The 15,394-nt window shown below is 41.6% G+C and overlaps 1 protein-coding gene and 1 long non-coding RNA gene across 3 annotated transcripts in view; one reads left to right on the top strand and one right to left on the bottom strand.

Annotated features, from left to right (window-relative positions):
• The window catches only part of cntnap2a (contactin associated protein 2a), a 241,430-nt gene that overhangs the window by 162,334 nt on the left and 63,702 nt on the right, over positions 1 to 15,394 (bottom strand). The window lies entirely within an intron of this gene.
• On the top strand, positions 4,963 to 10,024 carry LOC144390026 (uncharacterized). Of its 2 annotated transcripts, XR_013454083.1 has the most exons (4): positions 4,963 to 5,101; positions 5,364 to 5,437; positions 5,985 to 6,046; positions 6,624 to 10,024. It is a non-coding gene; the product is annotated as an uncharacterized LOC144390026 (long non-coding RNA). The 2 variants fall into 2 exon arrangements; XR_013454082.1 differs by having other exon boundaries at positions 4,963 to 5,437.

Raw genomic sequence — 15,394 nt, 5'->3', positions numbered from 1 at the left:
GCAGGTTCTACAGGGAAGTGCAGAGGACTGAAGATGAGTAAGGAGAGAGGAGAGGAGGAGGTCGGTTGAAGGACAACCAGCCACCTGTACATTAAAACTCTTGGAAACGAGAAAAACAAGTCCCAGAACGCATCTGTTGGAGCGCATAAAAAAGAAATAACAAGAAAACCCAAACAGCCTATTTGATGATGCACTAAAAAAGGCGCATGGCCAGAAGAGCCATCTTAGCTCAGTTTCACAAGGGGGGCCAACAGACACATGCTGTTGACACGATTTATTCAGAAAGCAATATTAATTTCACCCGTCACAAATGAAATAACAAGTGACGGTTTGATGTGTGTGACATGCACCTAACGAACAAGGGGATCGTATTTCAACTCTGGCACCGGGTCCATACAATCTAAATGTACAGCTATCCGGGGACTGGGTGGTCCATGTACTTTCAGAAATGAGAAAAACAACATTTTCTCTCAGCCATCAGAAGACTACTTCGGGGGGAGCAGGTCTGGAAGGACCTTGAGTTAGTTAGCTAAATAGCAACTTGGCTTCGTTCTTTATTTACTAACAGCCAAAACTGCACATGCCCTGCACAGCTGTACTCAATACTTAGTAGGCACCCAACCTACGAAAGGACTTGAAAAGGCTACTTGAAACACACAAAATAGCTCAAAAGAAAATGTCCTCGTAAGACACTGTCGGAGATCCTGATGTTCAATTTCATGCAAAGATCTCCACATTCTAAAATAATCTGGTACTCTGGTACCAGGTACTGGTTTTCAGCGCTGCTAATTGGCATATACTCAAGGCAGTTAAGGAATGGAAAAGTCTTTACACTGCTGCCCTCTTTATTTTGTCATTCTTGTATCCCGTATCCCATCCTGAGCGTGCTCGCCACTAAAGATGTATCATCTGCAGCATGATGGAGCCGTAACAGATGGAGAGGGAGGAGAGTAAGTAAATGGAGAGAAATGTTCCAGCAATGAAAGAGGGGACCGATAACGCTACAGCACACAGTATGTGGACCCCGGGGGGCCAGTGGGGAACTCACAGTTCTTAGATACGATGTACAGACTTGAAATCCCTGAAAGAGAGCTGGGGAATAGATTTAACATTGACTTTTCCTTGCAGTCTTGAAATGGTGTCAGGCTTTTGAGTTGCAAGGTTGCTTTTTTTTCTCAACTTTTTCCCGTGTCTAATCGAACTGGACATTGATCAGGCAGGCGTGATTATGTAAGAGGAAACTTCTGAAAGTGTCAAAAGCAGGTGTAAAAAAAAGAAAGGAAATGCTCCCTACGTCCACGTGAATCCAAACCCCAATACACTGACTTGACAGCTGGTAGATATATTTTTCTTCTGCTGTCCTTTTTGTTTAAATCTAACTTCCCAAATCTTCTTGGCGTTGCTGAATCATGATAAGCATCCCATCATAAATACTGAGAGGCTTGCATGATGGAAAAGGGGTATGTCAGCCGCTGCGAATTGTCTCCGATGGAATGACGTGGACAGTCTCCACTGTGTGTTTGGGTGAATGCCGTGTGTGTAGAAATACGGGGACCAAGTCATTTTCATGGGGTTTCCTACAAAACAAACAAACAGAAAATTTCAAGTGAAGAAGCAGCACTTTAGGAATATTTAAATGGCAAGAGCGGATACAGGATTTGGGAAAACAAATCAGAACTATCTGATTACCCGCAGTTTCTGTTTATTAATCCAACCCAAGAAATTCCAACGTAGCATGAGACAAGACTAGACAGCATCGAATCTGAATCGATTAATGAGACACCCAGCTGTGGAGAGTAGGTGTAAAATGAGAAAGAAGAACTCCACTGAGTGAAGTAGAAACAATATTTTAACCTCTTGTTGTTTTATTCAGAGAATAACGATCAATGACAATCTGTGGTAACATCAGAACCCCTTTCACTTCTAATCAGCCAGACATGAGAGTACAAGTCCGGTCAGGTGTTGGCTGAACAGTTTTCCTCCTCACGGCCTGCTGCACAAGGCAAAAGCTGTATTGTGCCATTCATTTGGTAAACGTGAGAGATGTTAGTAAGGAGAAACAGATATTTCTCCTCAGGAGATGATGCCGGGGATCAAAAGGTGACTGGATATGAAAATGCGAGGTGTCGAGAGAGGTGTGAGTTTTAACATTGGTCGATAGAGTTTGCTTAGTAGTCAGCTGCGGCGTTAACGGCGCTACCGTGCTCAAAGTGTCACGGTTAACACATATTCAGCAAGTAAACAGTTTAGCACGTTCTCCCCCCGTAGTTTAGCATGCAACCATTCGTTAATTCGTGCTGGACAAAAAGACACATAGCGAAGGCTGGTGGATAAATCAAGGGTACAGGATATATGGCCATTTTGGCCATATATCCTCATTAAGAGCCTCATGAAACAGTATAAACATGCAATTATTGGCTTGGACTGGTAGAACAGTGAGAATGAAGTGTGTCTGATACGTGAACACGGCAGAGGAAAAGTTGGAGTTGGTGTTCTGGTGAACATGAAATCCACCCAATAGCCTTTGATTGGCGCCGTTGACACCTTCACCAATCTCACGTGACATTTTTACTTTTATAAAATATTTCAACCCCCTTTATCCTTGTTTTCTAGAATCATACAACAATGAATGAACTCTCCAGTCGTTTTTTTTTACTAGCCATTATTCTGGACTAGACAGATGGCACCGAGTTAAAGCGACATGCCAGTGATTGCTCTGGAATTCCTCCCTTTGAGTTGCGGAAACTGGGGGACGTTAGAAAAAAGACAACAGCTGCTGCTTTGAGAAAGTCTCTACCGCTGGAAAACCACTCCTCTGGTACAGTGAATGTACAAAACCCTGAAATTACACCCGACATCGCAGACAAGACTCTTATTTTGAATTAGAAAAGTGGGGGAAATGAAGAATACAACAACAGCAAGGAGGGATTTTTGATTATATTGTTTTTCTCACAAGACTTGTTCTCACAATAATTGGGTACTTCAGCTCAGAAAATATCCACAGAACGTACAGGGAAACAAAGGATGGGTTTTGATACTGTACACAATTTAGCATAACTTTGAAACCCACGTGTATACAAATACTAAATAACCAAATACAGTCGTAATATAAAGATAAAAGCGCAGCCGGGAAATGTTTAGTGAGCACCTAAATGCGAATGCGACACACAATGAGCATTATATCAGAGGAAAGGGCTTCTCTATCCATCCATAAGCGGTTGAAGATGGATGGATGAAGAAATCTGATACATTCTGATTTGTCGCTTCTAATAGTTATTGTTTCATGAGGTGAAAACTTTTTATCTTCACGGTCATCAACGCCACAAAAAATGTCAGTGAATTTCATATAAATGGAGCCGACGTTTTTTCAAATAGTAGAAGGTTATTTCGGCTTACGGGTTTTAATCCATTTCAACCACCCATTACAGCCACCTCATCACATTCATGTGTGAAATCATTTCAACCTGAAAAAGCCACACTTTGCAGCAGCATCGTATCCACAGTCACGCAGTGTCAAAGCTCAGCACCTCAAAGGCCAGTGTCACTCCTTGCCAACCTGTTGTCGCGTAGCCATCACAATATCACACGGCACATCCATTGCTCATTTTGATTTCAGTGCATTAGACAGATGGGTTCGTCTATTTAGAGAGCGCGGGGCTGTTTGTGGCTTATAGAGCGCACGCATCTCCCACGCTTGCTGTTTAACTGACGGCGGAGCAGATTGTTTATGACAGCTTCCGCGGCTGCAAACACCAGACTGTGTGCTGCAGGACAGCTTCTATTACTGCACACATCGGCACACACGCACACCTACACACAAACACGCACACGGCAACATTTACTGACTTACACATGCAAAAATGATGACAGAAAATTCAGAGATCAAAGCCCATGTTCATACACATTTTCACCCACACGAGTGCACATGCACATATATTGTAGAATAGAATATTAATACCGTATCACGTTCACATATTCTTAGCGATCCAGCCATCAGAGACCTGCAGCCTTCTTTCTGCAGCGAGCGCCGCTGGCCGCTCTGACCCGCAGAGGAATGGATTTGATTTCTAAATTTTTCTCTTATGACACACAAAAAAGGCACAGATCTCTTAGAAGTGTTAGAATACAGGACCGTGGTTTCGGCAAATCACACTTGTGCCAAATATTTCAGTGGCACGTGTAGATGTCCTAAAAAAACCTCTAAAGGAATATGTCCCAATAAAACCAATTATAATTAAATAAGGGGATATATTATTATTAATACATCATTTTTGAGGAATGTGGAAATGTGTGATATCTATCAGAAACACAAACACGTCCTTTAATTAGAGACTTTGTGGTACGTAATCAGTGGTCCATTCACATTTCTCTCAGAATGATTTATCATCTCGTCTTGTAAAAAGTGCTAATCACAAAAACACAATGTAGAGTAATGACGTCAGGAGGTATGATCCTTCTTAATTCTTACTGGAGGAAAGAACAGCTACTCTTGCATCGCAATCAGCATCAAAGCTCTGCCTTAAGGGCCAGGAACTTACTCGAGGTTGTTTACTGTGTAGACAGGGTTCAGATGTATTTTCAGAGATTGATTCACTTACTATTTACAAAAATGTCCCAAATGAAATGAAATAAATTTGCTTCTTAAATCTGTATGTACATCAGCATCACATCTCACTGGCAAACTATGAATGATAAATGGTTCCTCCTGCAGCACACCACTTGAGGCCACCATCATTCCTTGCCTCCTTATCTGTCTGTAGTGCACATCAGAGGACCTGAGATATCACAGGTCTCAGGTACAGGCGGGAGGAAGGAGGAGAAGAAAGAGAAAGGGATAGTGGGAAGCGAAGGAAGTCAGGTTTTTACAACCCATTGACAGCTTCTGCAGCAGATACAGTTCTCTTTGCTTCCCTCCGTCTCTTTTTGTTTCTGCTTTTTTTCCCCACTGTCTCTTCCTCTACCTCTCCCCTTTCCTCTCCGCCTCCCTGGCTTTGTAGGTCTCGCTGCCTTTCGCTTGTTGTGTCAGTGTGACAGAAGGAGATGCGAGGCTGTTCCCGTCGATACTGTGGATGAAACAGCTGACTGCGCGCTTGCGAGCTCGGTGAGTGTGCAGGCTGAGAGCCAGAACCTTCGCTTTGTATGAGACTGTGCGCTGGCTTTAAGTGTGCATTGTTGCGCAATTGTGTGTCTGTGGGTGTGTGAGAAAGAGTGCTGGCCCACAGTGTTGGAGACAGAGGAACAATGTCCCAACACAGCATTTGTCTGTAACATCCCGAAGCACACGTGTTTTTTTTACCTTTTGTTTTAGTCTAATGGGCTGCAAAAAGTTTAGCACTGAGTTCGTGATTGCAACAATATCATAGGGTTGGCCTTGGGCGGATACTCTGGTGAGAGGAAGTAAGACGGCGTGTGCTGAAATTTCTGTTTCCTGTTTTTTGTGAGTATTCTTTATTTTTTCCATTATTAATATTATGCTATTAATATGCTATTATGCTATTAATATTATTATAAAATTACTACACTTCAGTGCACAGTGTGTATTTGTATTCCCCCGGAATCCCAATAAAGTGGCTAAGGGGGTAAAAGTAAATAATGCAAAAGCACAGTCTGATGAGTCCAGAAATGACAATGATGAGACAGCCTTTAACACCAGGGAAGGACACCTATGTCATTTAACCATCTCAACAATCCAAGGAATACCTTGTCTCATACTACAATAATGATATGATTTTAACATAGTGGCCAGACCTTGTTTGAAAAGTCAAGACAAAGAAGTGGTCTCTCTGCACGAATATAACGAAACGCTGATGGTGCAAACTTCAACCAAAGCGGAAACACTTTCTTATTTTCTCACACTTATTGGATACGGTAAAGGGATAAAAGCACTCTTTTTGGCCTTGTAGCTGTCACAATGGTAATGGTTAATTATCATTTCATTTTAGAAAGCTATGCTCTTAAAAACCATCATTGTCTTATCATCGTAGATGGGATTGTTATAAAATGAGGGTACTTTGGAGAAGCATCGCTGCGAGGATCAGATTCTCAGGTGAGGAATCAAAGTGAAGGACTCACAATTTAATTTGTAGTACATATTTTCATGCTAAACGTGTTGTGCTGTGTTAATGAGGTTTGTGTGGAAGCTTTTTTTTTCTCCCGTGTGAGAGTGTCAGGTCGGGGGCAATGTTCATACCGTGGGTGTTGTGAAGCCTTTGTGATGACTATAACCATGGTTAATGGTATATAAAAGTACATCTAACGTGCAATTTAATGACGCAGTCACATTTTATTTTTCATTTTCATTGATTCTTTGTTTTTTTTAACTGCACTCGTTTTTATGTTGTCATCTACATTCATTTGAGAATACCTTTAACCAGTAGTAGTGGGACCCCCACATACTTTGGTGTTTGCATATCTAAAGGAAAATTATAAAATGGGAATTATTTTGAATAATTTTCAGGACAGCTGATATACAAAATGTCTGGATAATACCAAACATTGATTGAGGGTTTTTTGGCCACCATGCAAGTACGTTTCCTGGCTTTTGGCAAAGATTCTACACTCATTGCTCTCCCAATACTCTTTTTTTCTGTCATATACTAACTTTGGCTTGTTTGTTTTTCCAGATTGTCATACGCTTCCAAAGTGGTGTCTGAATATACCTCAAGGTAGCTATGACCTACATAATTATTGTCACAGTTCGACAAACTACTCCACAGTGCTTTCATTGAGACGATCAGCTATGTAGATTTTAGCTTCCCAGAACGGCTCAATGTACTCGGTCATGAGATGGAAGGTCTTGGTTCGAATTGTCACGCTTTGACGGTGCAGAAACACTGCGGACTGATACGTGGAAATAAATTCATTCATTCATTGTCATGACAAATTCTTTGTTTGTTCTGCAGCATCAACGCTTGATTAAAATAGATTTAGATTGTCTATTTGGCTTTAAGGATTTCACACTCTTCATTTCCGAGATGAAATGTTTCCTAACTAAATGCATGCATCAGCAATACACAGTACTGATTCCCCACCAGCATTGAATGACAGGCTGTACTCCTCACTCTGAAGTGACTACAATCATCCTTATACAAGGCAACATCTAGAAATATATAATATATAAGTATAAATATACTGATTTATTAGAATGAAAGCATCCAATACCAGATTGACCCATTGTCACCGGTACTAGATTGAGGTGTTTGAGTCAGTGTCAGACATACATCCCGCAGCAACAATTTGTGGAACAATTTTTGAAAATGCAACATTGACACTGACTAATGAACATATAATAACGTCTGTTAGGGAATGGAAATAATGAACATTCATATATAAAGCCCACTAAATGATGACTTGTATTGTGAGAATGCAAACATCAACCCTCCAATATTTGTCACATTACCAACAGACGTCCATATTGAGCAAGAGAAATATCAAGTAAACAGTTACAATTGCAACTGACTCATTAAGATGATGCACTAACTAAATAAAATCAATGTGCATATATGGCTCATTAAGCATTTGATAATTAATGTCATGCAGGTACTAGTTTTTTGCAGAGAACACTTAAGACTTAAGTTACGGATTAATGGATCAAATGGAGAGTTAAAGCCTCCAGAAAGTCTATATACATAAAATATGAATCAATGTGCTGCACGGGTAAATAACATAGAGAAACATTTGAGTGAAAGGATACATTAATGTTTACAAAACAATGGCCATGGAAAGAAAAATTGTAGCGACGAAATGATAGGAACTCTTATGAGTAATAACCTTAAAGATGATTGAAAAACCCAAAAGATAAACGGAGCAGAGGGATTTAAAAAAAGATGGAGTGGAATATATAATAGAGATGAGTAAACCACTTAACAGCTAGCAAAGGCTTGAATTTTCTCTGGAACTGTAGATAGGACAAAATTAATTGGACGGAAGATCAAAGACATTTGGGGGTGCAGCGGAAGCGGCGTATTATGGAGCCTTGTGATAATCTGTACAAGGAGGGCGAGTGGAAAGAAGTTCTCAGATCCGTCTCTTTAGGGAGGGAAACCACTGACAAACGACTACGGAGCATCTCCGTGACTGTCGACCTCACGCTGTGGGTAGTCCAAAGGAACATTTGATCAGATATGTGAAGGGGAGGTGTAATACATATTACACAGAGGTGAACATCAGAATGGAGGCCTTGATCACCGTAAGGAGAGACAAAGTGAACAACCTGAGTAGTCAAAATCTGGAAGCAAACTAACAATTAGACCAGTGTCAGTGTCAGTGTAGTTGAAATATCAAACTGTAATGAATTTTTTTATTTTTTAACAAAAAAATTCATATTCTATATAATCGTAAAGATGTATTCTTCATTTGCTAAGAAAGAAAGAAAAGCCATGGTAAGCAATCACTGAGGTTGTCTCAGATGTCCCTTGTTCTAAATCCCTCCTATAAAACGAGGCAATCATCATCAGCTTCCTTCAACCAATCAGGTTGCTATAACTACCGCCTATACAATTCCTCACTCTCCTTTGGCTCAATAATTAACGCAGGTATCAAACTGTTCGCTGTAACCTAAACCTCGGCCGATGGCTCCACATCCTCCGCCTCCCTTTCCATCTGCCGCTGTTTATTGACGGCAAAATCTCCATTCTCACTCTGCTGGTCTATTGTCTTTTTTTATTTTTTATCCCCCCCCCCGTTCCAAGCAGAACAGGTGACTCATGGTGTAATTTGAATTTTGATGTTTCCATTGTTGGCATAAGACGTTGGATAACGACAGCTATTGTGTAAAGATAGTGTGGATTGCAGACAGTTGTGTTTATAGTGTGACAATGTCTACCGGCCCCCTGGCACCATAACTGGTTTAGCACAATCCCTCCAATAAAGCCAAACCCTCGGGCATGTTCTGCAGCAACTTCGAAAAGAGACACATGCTCTTCTTCTTCTATGCTTGATGCCGTACTCCATCTGCCTGTTTTCTTTTATATCCGAAATTGTATTCTGTGAGCGCCTTTTATTCCTGAAATGGGACACTGTACATATCCTGAGGAGGGAATTTCCGATGTCTTTGTCTGCGCTCTTGTTTCTTTAGTCAACTTAGTTTGTACACCCTTTACATGTCTGCAATTTAAGAAAGTTTTCTTTGCACCCCTACTATTCGTATTGGGGGTAAAGGTTTGAAGTGTGAACTTTTCAATAGGTAATGAACGTTACCTGTTATGGAGGATGAACGAGCTCAGGAAGGATGTCAGAAGTCTGAGGATCATATTTTTCACTTTCTCCAAAAAAAAGGAGGAGACGAGGTAAAACAAAAAACTGAAAAAAACACAAAAGGAAACTCTCTTTCCATCTAAATGTCTTTAAATTCTAAGCCTCAATCGGACTGTTCCTCAATCGATCGGGTGTTGTTCTTCAATCAGTTTCCAAAAGCAGTTCCTTCTTCTTCGGCACAATCTTGAATGCACTTAGACATACTTAAGACAAATTAAGTCTTGTGCCAATGCACATTTCACATGATTATTTTCCTCAGCAGGCATGCCGCTCCCCCATAATATGCAACGCTTTGGATAATGTTTTGTTGTTGCATATTTACCACCTTCTTTTAACCGGCCTGTGCATTATGTTAATAGCATTGCCCTGAGGGAATGATGCCTTCACTGTGACTCCTCTGTTGATTGTGTGCCTTATGCAAAATGAAAAAAATCTCTGAGGTCACTGTCTGACTGTCTATAAATAAATGTATCACATCCAGCACACACATACACACAAGAGGAACACGAATGAGAATGCAAACAGAAACCTTACAGTATGGATCAGAAGGACCTCACGCAGCTTTCTTGAGTTTCACAGTGGCGGACACGTGTCGGGTTTGAATGCCTCCTCCTGGTTTATTTTGTGTCTCCGTCCTGTCACTGTGTGTTCGCATCCTCTAAATTCATAGCAATCCACAGTGGGTCTTTGCACTAATTTGTGCATTAGCATTAGCAATAATGATACAAATAGCTTCATCTGCATTGTTGCTAAATAAATGCACGTACATATACTTTGTCTCAATGTGTGAATATCTGTGTGTGTTTGTGCTTATGTGCGGCCTTTTTAAATTGCTTGTCTGTGTGCACATTGTGTGTACGTGTGTGTGTGTGTGTGTGTGTGTGAGTTTGTGTTGGCGTTGCTGGCCTCCCGTTGTTCCCTCGTAATGGAGAACATGTGGTAATAACAGTGATCTATCGCAGCGAATGCTTGGAACTGCCGGAGCAGAAGCTGCAACAGCATGGGAGCAGAAATGACAGTGTGGATATCCCTAGAAAACTATGAGTGGAGTCAAGCAAGGGGCAGACGCCCCCCCCCCCCCCCCCCATTCCTCAAAGGATAGAAAGGAATGGGGGGGGGGGGGCTAGACAGTGCAGCGTTACGCCAACGTGTATTTTCAGATACATTTGGAGAGAGTGGGAAATTTAGAAACTTTGTGTTTTTGGTGCGACGTAACAGCTATCTTTAGAATTCGTAACAAGGTCGACTTTTCAAATGTTAATGGGGGGGGGGGGGAGGTGCAAACACACACATGCACCTGTAGTTGACATGTTGGCTTACAGACACACACACACACACACTTTTCACAAACCTCAACAAGAGAAGTGATATTTAGCGGAACTTCTGATCGGCGTACGATAGAGCGAAAAAGTACACGAGGAAGACATTTTAGATTATGTAAATGAGATTTCTTAAAGTTTACTCTACAGCTGTCATGTTTGTTGTTGTGTGTCCAAGCCAAGAAATGATTCAATTAGCACTACAGGAATCAATGCAATGCATGTTTAAATTTGTGTAAAAAAATGCATTCAGAAGTGTGTCCCATACGACACACACAAACCTAAGTGAACAACATTTAAAAAAAAACATTCTTACTTTGCAATTTCATCATGAACGTTTGTGTATTCGGCTCCCCAGAGCACCCATTAACTGGAACTGATCAAATATAGCAGATTAAATTATCACAGCATGAATTCGCACTGCAAGTTGGACTCACTGATGAAATTAAAACACAAGGTCACACAATGGTGTGTTTGGTTTTCAGAAGCGGAGTTAATTATGTAAGAACCCTACGTGTTTTACATCAACACGTTTTCATCCCAAGACAATACTTTTGCGAGAGCAGTCAAAGTCTTTTTTTCCTTCTCTGCCCGTAAAAATCCACACAACCGAGGCAAAATAAATTGAGAGATCAATTGAATCTCCCCCGTTGTGTCTGAGAGTATCTATGAATAAAGCCAAGCAAAGGCACTTATTTTTGGTTAACCTCAAAGCATTAAGGTAGCCACAGTCTAGGTACACTATTAAAGAAGCGCCTGCAATTATTTCCATCTTTTACCGTTCCTTTGACAAAGAGAACTCGCTTTTATCCGTCGTATCCCTGAAGCCTTCTTCACGCCGGCTTTGACAACCAACAGCCAGAACCGCTCTCCATTTCTCACACCACAAACTTTCTCCCACTGGTTTCATTATTTATTTGTTTCCCCAGTTTGTCTGAGCTTCCGTCATAATCCCTCACAAGCTCCATCTCTCATTTCCCAACCGTTTCTTCCGGCTATGTCTATCACCCGTCTCCATTCGCTCCTCATTTATTTTTGTCCTTCCCTTGCTGTTGTTAACGCTGCTTTCTTTCACATTGTTGCAACCTCTCGCGTTGCCGTTCTTTCTCCGGCTGTCACACCTACGGTCTTTATCGCGTGTTGAACCACACATTTTCTCGTGTCACTGAGCCCCTGATGTTGTTCCCCACGACTTCTTATCGCCCTCTTCACACAAACACAATTTTAATTTTCCCTAATGCAAATAAAGGAATTCACGAATTGACTTGAGAGATACCTGCAACTCTCTTTAATGGCGGATAATATCCCCGATTCAGCGTTTGGGGTTCATTGAGAATGTGTGCAGTCATTTCTCTAGCAGGTGAGTCACATTTTTCCTTTTAATACCCTGAATAACAATGTCCCATTATGTTTTATGGTTTGTGGCATCATGCTAATGCTCTACTTTCCACTGTGATGGGTTTGGTACAATCACATCACAACCCAGTGTGCTGATCATTTGTCTCCAGCGAGGGGATGTTGTGTTCGATTCTCTTTTCTAGTATTCAGTCTCACAACGACTTTCCTTCACAGAGGGTGGGGTGGCACAGAAAGCACTTAAAGCTCAGAATGGCTGCGGCACGAATTGTGCCGTTGCTGTTTTATTCACTTTCAAACTACATTTTGAGGCTCAGGTGTCCAACCAATTAACGCCATCCGTTACCGGTCGACTATTACCGGGTGGGGGGCGGCGATGAAGATGAAAACAGCATGCTTTCGTCCTAGAGTTTTTCTTTGAGGCTATAAAGTTGTTATTTTATCCATAATATAACTGCAGAGAAAGCATACAAGTTGAGTTCTGAAAATACCCTTTTACTTTCTGCCTTGTTCTGGCCATTATACTCAGCGTCATAGCTGTAGACTGTGAGAGTGACCACTCTAATGGGCACACTTATTCAACAAAGAAAGAAAGAAAGAAAGAAATCTGCAAACCTTTGTTTCAAAAGTAGAATAGACCCTTCTGTGCATAATATAAAGCTGGAAACATGGAAATCTGACCTTCAAGAATCTTTGCAATGCAAAATTGCTCAAATAACTTTCAACAATCTCTAAGCTTCATACGTATAAAATGCTTATCGAGACTATTGAGAAGCGTTTCTATGAACCTTTTACTGCAGAAAATCAAGGGAGAGCACAGGCATAATTGATGTGATTCACGATGGGTGCATTTTCCTCAGACGTCCCAGGGTCAGAGTTCTGCCATCATGCATGTTTGCCTTAGTGCCGCGGCTTAGAGCGCTAACGTCATTAGTTGCCCCTGTGCTTTCCCTGCTTTGACAAGTCAAAATAGCTGCTGGGAATAATCTTTATTCCATTGGCCTCACTGGCCTTCATTGTAAAACTGTCAAGGACGCTGGACTGCAGAGGGGGGAACACAGGGATAGTTTTGATGAGAGGGGCCCGCGGGGGGGAACCCGGTCTTGAACTGTTCTTTGCCAACATTTTGTAAAAGTTATAATATTTGGGCACGCTGTTGTTTCATTTGCAAAACGAAACAGCATGCCATCTTCAAACTCTTTGAGTCTACGTTGCATCACGTCATGATGGCGTCTTAGATAGATACACACATACACATAACCACACAATCAAATGTATGGACACAAAAATAAATAAATGAATGAAATGTATCCAGTTAAATGTTTTGTGGCAAAGTAAATATAACACAGTGTATTTAAATATTTATGCTGCACGTTCCCATTTCCAACAGAGCAGAGTGAAGATCTGGAATTAATTATTTAAAGCTACATTCAATGACGAAAAAAAAGTTTTATTTTTAATGAGCCTTCTGGATCCGAGGGCCTAATTTGGGGGATACGACGCTATAGTTCGCTGGATATTTCACGGGCCTGCCATCACCGATACGTTGCTGGTAGTTAAGCCTGGGGAGTGGAAAGGTGAACATGTATCCTCACAAAAAGGTTCGTTTAAAGAGCGGCACACTGAGCAAAGTAACAATTTGATCAATAACAAAAAAGATGTTAGAACTACTCAACGTGAAGACAAAAAAACGTAACATCCAATGACATTAATGCACATCTTAATAAGGGTGCTGGCACATTTTTAGGCTGTTGAAAGCAGCAGCAGGAAAAATTCAACTCTTCTTTCTTATCACTGATTGTGTCTTTTGAATCCCATAATCATCAGTGGCGGGCCGTGCATTTTCTACCTGGGCCTTCTGTGCCGTTTTACTACAGTTGAATAAGGTAACAACCCCATTATAGGCAGCACTTTCTTCTTCCTTTTTTCAAAGCTTCATAGTAAATTGTGGAATTTAAAACAAGTTGACAGTGGAGCTTAGATCATTAAAACGGGCAGTTTGACCAAAAACAACTATTCAAGTACAGTATTAGGTGATAACTGCTTTAACTTAGGCTGTAGGACTTCAGACTGTCACACAATACTTAAGCCACACTGAGAACATATTCTTGTCTCTGCTTGACAAATTAGTCCCAAGTAACGTATAATGAGGTTCTGGATGGGTGGAAAAAAGACGTAACCTTTTCACTGCCCTACCGTGGTTTACTGACAGTGCATTCATTTCAATGGCGTAGTATAACAAAGCAGTGGAGGTGCAATAGAACGGCATACGTTTTTGTTTGACTGTGAATGTACAGCTTTTGGTCACACTGCCAATCCTTAAGAGTTTGGATAGATGCAGTGGTGTTAAAAGGTTATGACATATTCGGGAGGATGGATAACTTATGAGTTGGATGCGGTATTTTGCGATACACCCAATACACGATGGCAGGGTAAACCTTCCTTAATTAATGAATATCGCACATTTCTTTCTTCCCTCACGCTCGTAAATTAAGTTAGGAGACGAGTGGGCCTGAACATAACCACCTACATTCCATTATCGCCTTCTTAAAAACTCAGGCTTACTTCTTCTTCTTCTTCTTCTTCTTTTTCAGCCCATTTTTTTTGTTCCCTCCAGCTCTTCAAACCCTGCGTAAATTGATAATGATAGCAACAGCCTTGAGCAAACTTCCCAATGACAGATCTAATGAGACGACTACTGCAACAATAACACCTGTCCCCGTTAGTGAGGCATTATTCGCTTTATCTATTCATTTTCGCGCTCTGGCAGATTTTCTGTTCTGTGTGCGTTCTCCTCTGGAGCATTATTAACCTATTCCCTCCTAGTGCGTGTCCCTGTATGTCCTCCCTTCTTCTGTCCTCCATGCCTCAGCAAGGTGAGGGATCTAATGAAGGACGAGCGTGGCCCAAGGATCAGGATGAACATCCCCAGCTGTACTTCTCATCTGCCCCCCATGTCTGCTTCTGCGGCCGTCTCGCCCCTCTTTCATCCTCATCCTTTCAGTCTGTCATTCCCGCTCTCACCTCCTCTTCCCTAATTCCACATTCCACCAGCTGTTGGTGTCTCCTACTAGCTGTCATGTTGATGTTGACGGACTAGGGACCTTTTGTCTCACACCTTGCAAATGTGGCTCATTAAAGTGGAGGGTGGGACAGGGGGCGGAGAGGGCGACAGGGTCCGCCGTCAAGCTGCTCCATTTTCCCGCGTTTTTCACTAATGAGTTGCTGACAAGCCGATGCCCGGGACGTTCCTACAAGGTGGTCATAAATGTGTAATGCCATTAAGCAGCGCTTGATCGCGACACGCTCAAGGTGTTTCACGGTACAAGGTGGACATAAGTGGAGACAAGGTGATGAATATGATTAATAACCCGAGGAAGTTGAATCAAAGCCGAGGGTTTCAATGCCCGAATCAAACATGGGCAACAAGCTAAATTGCTCCCGTATAACCTCAGCAATAGTGC

The sequence above is a fragment of the Gasterosteus aculeatus genome, chromosome 21, assembly GCF_964276395.1.
Source record: "Gasterosteus aculeatus chromosome 21, fGasAcu3.hap1.1, whole genome shotgun sequence".
In the NCBI taxonomy this organism is placed as follows: Eukaryota; Metazoa; Chordata; class Actinopteri; order Perciformes; family Gasterosteidae; genus Gasterosteus; species Gasterosteus aculeatus.
The sequence above is the reverse complement of the archived record's forward strand: the minus strand, read 5'-3'. Positions and strand labels throughout refer to the sequence as shown.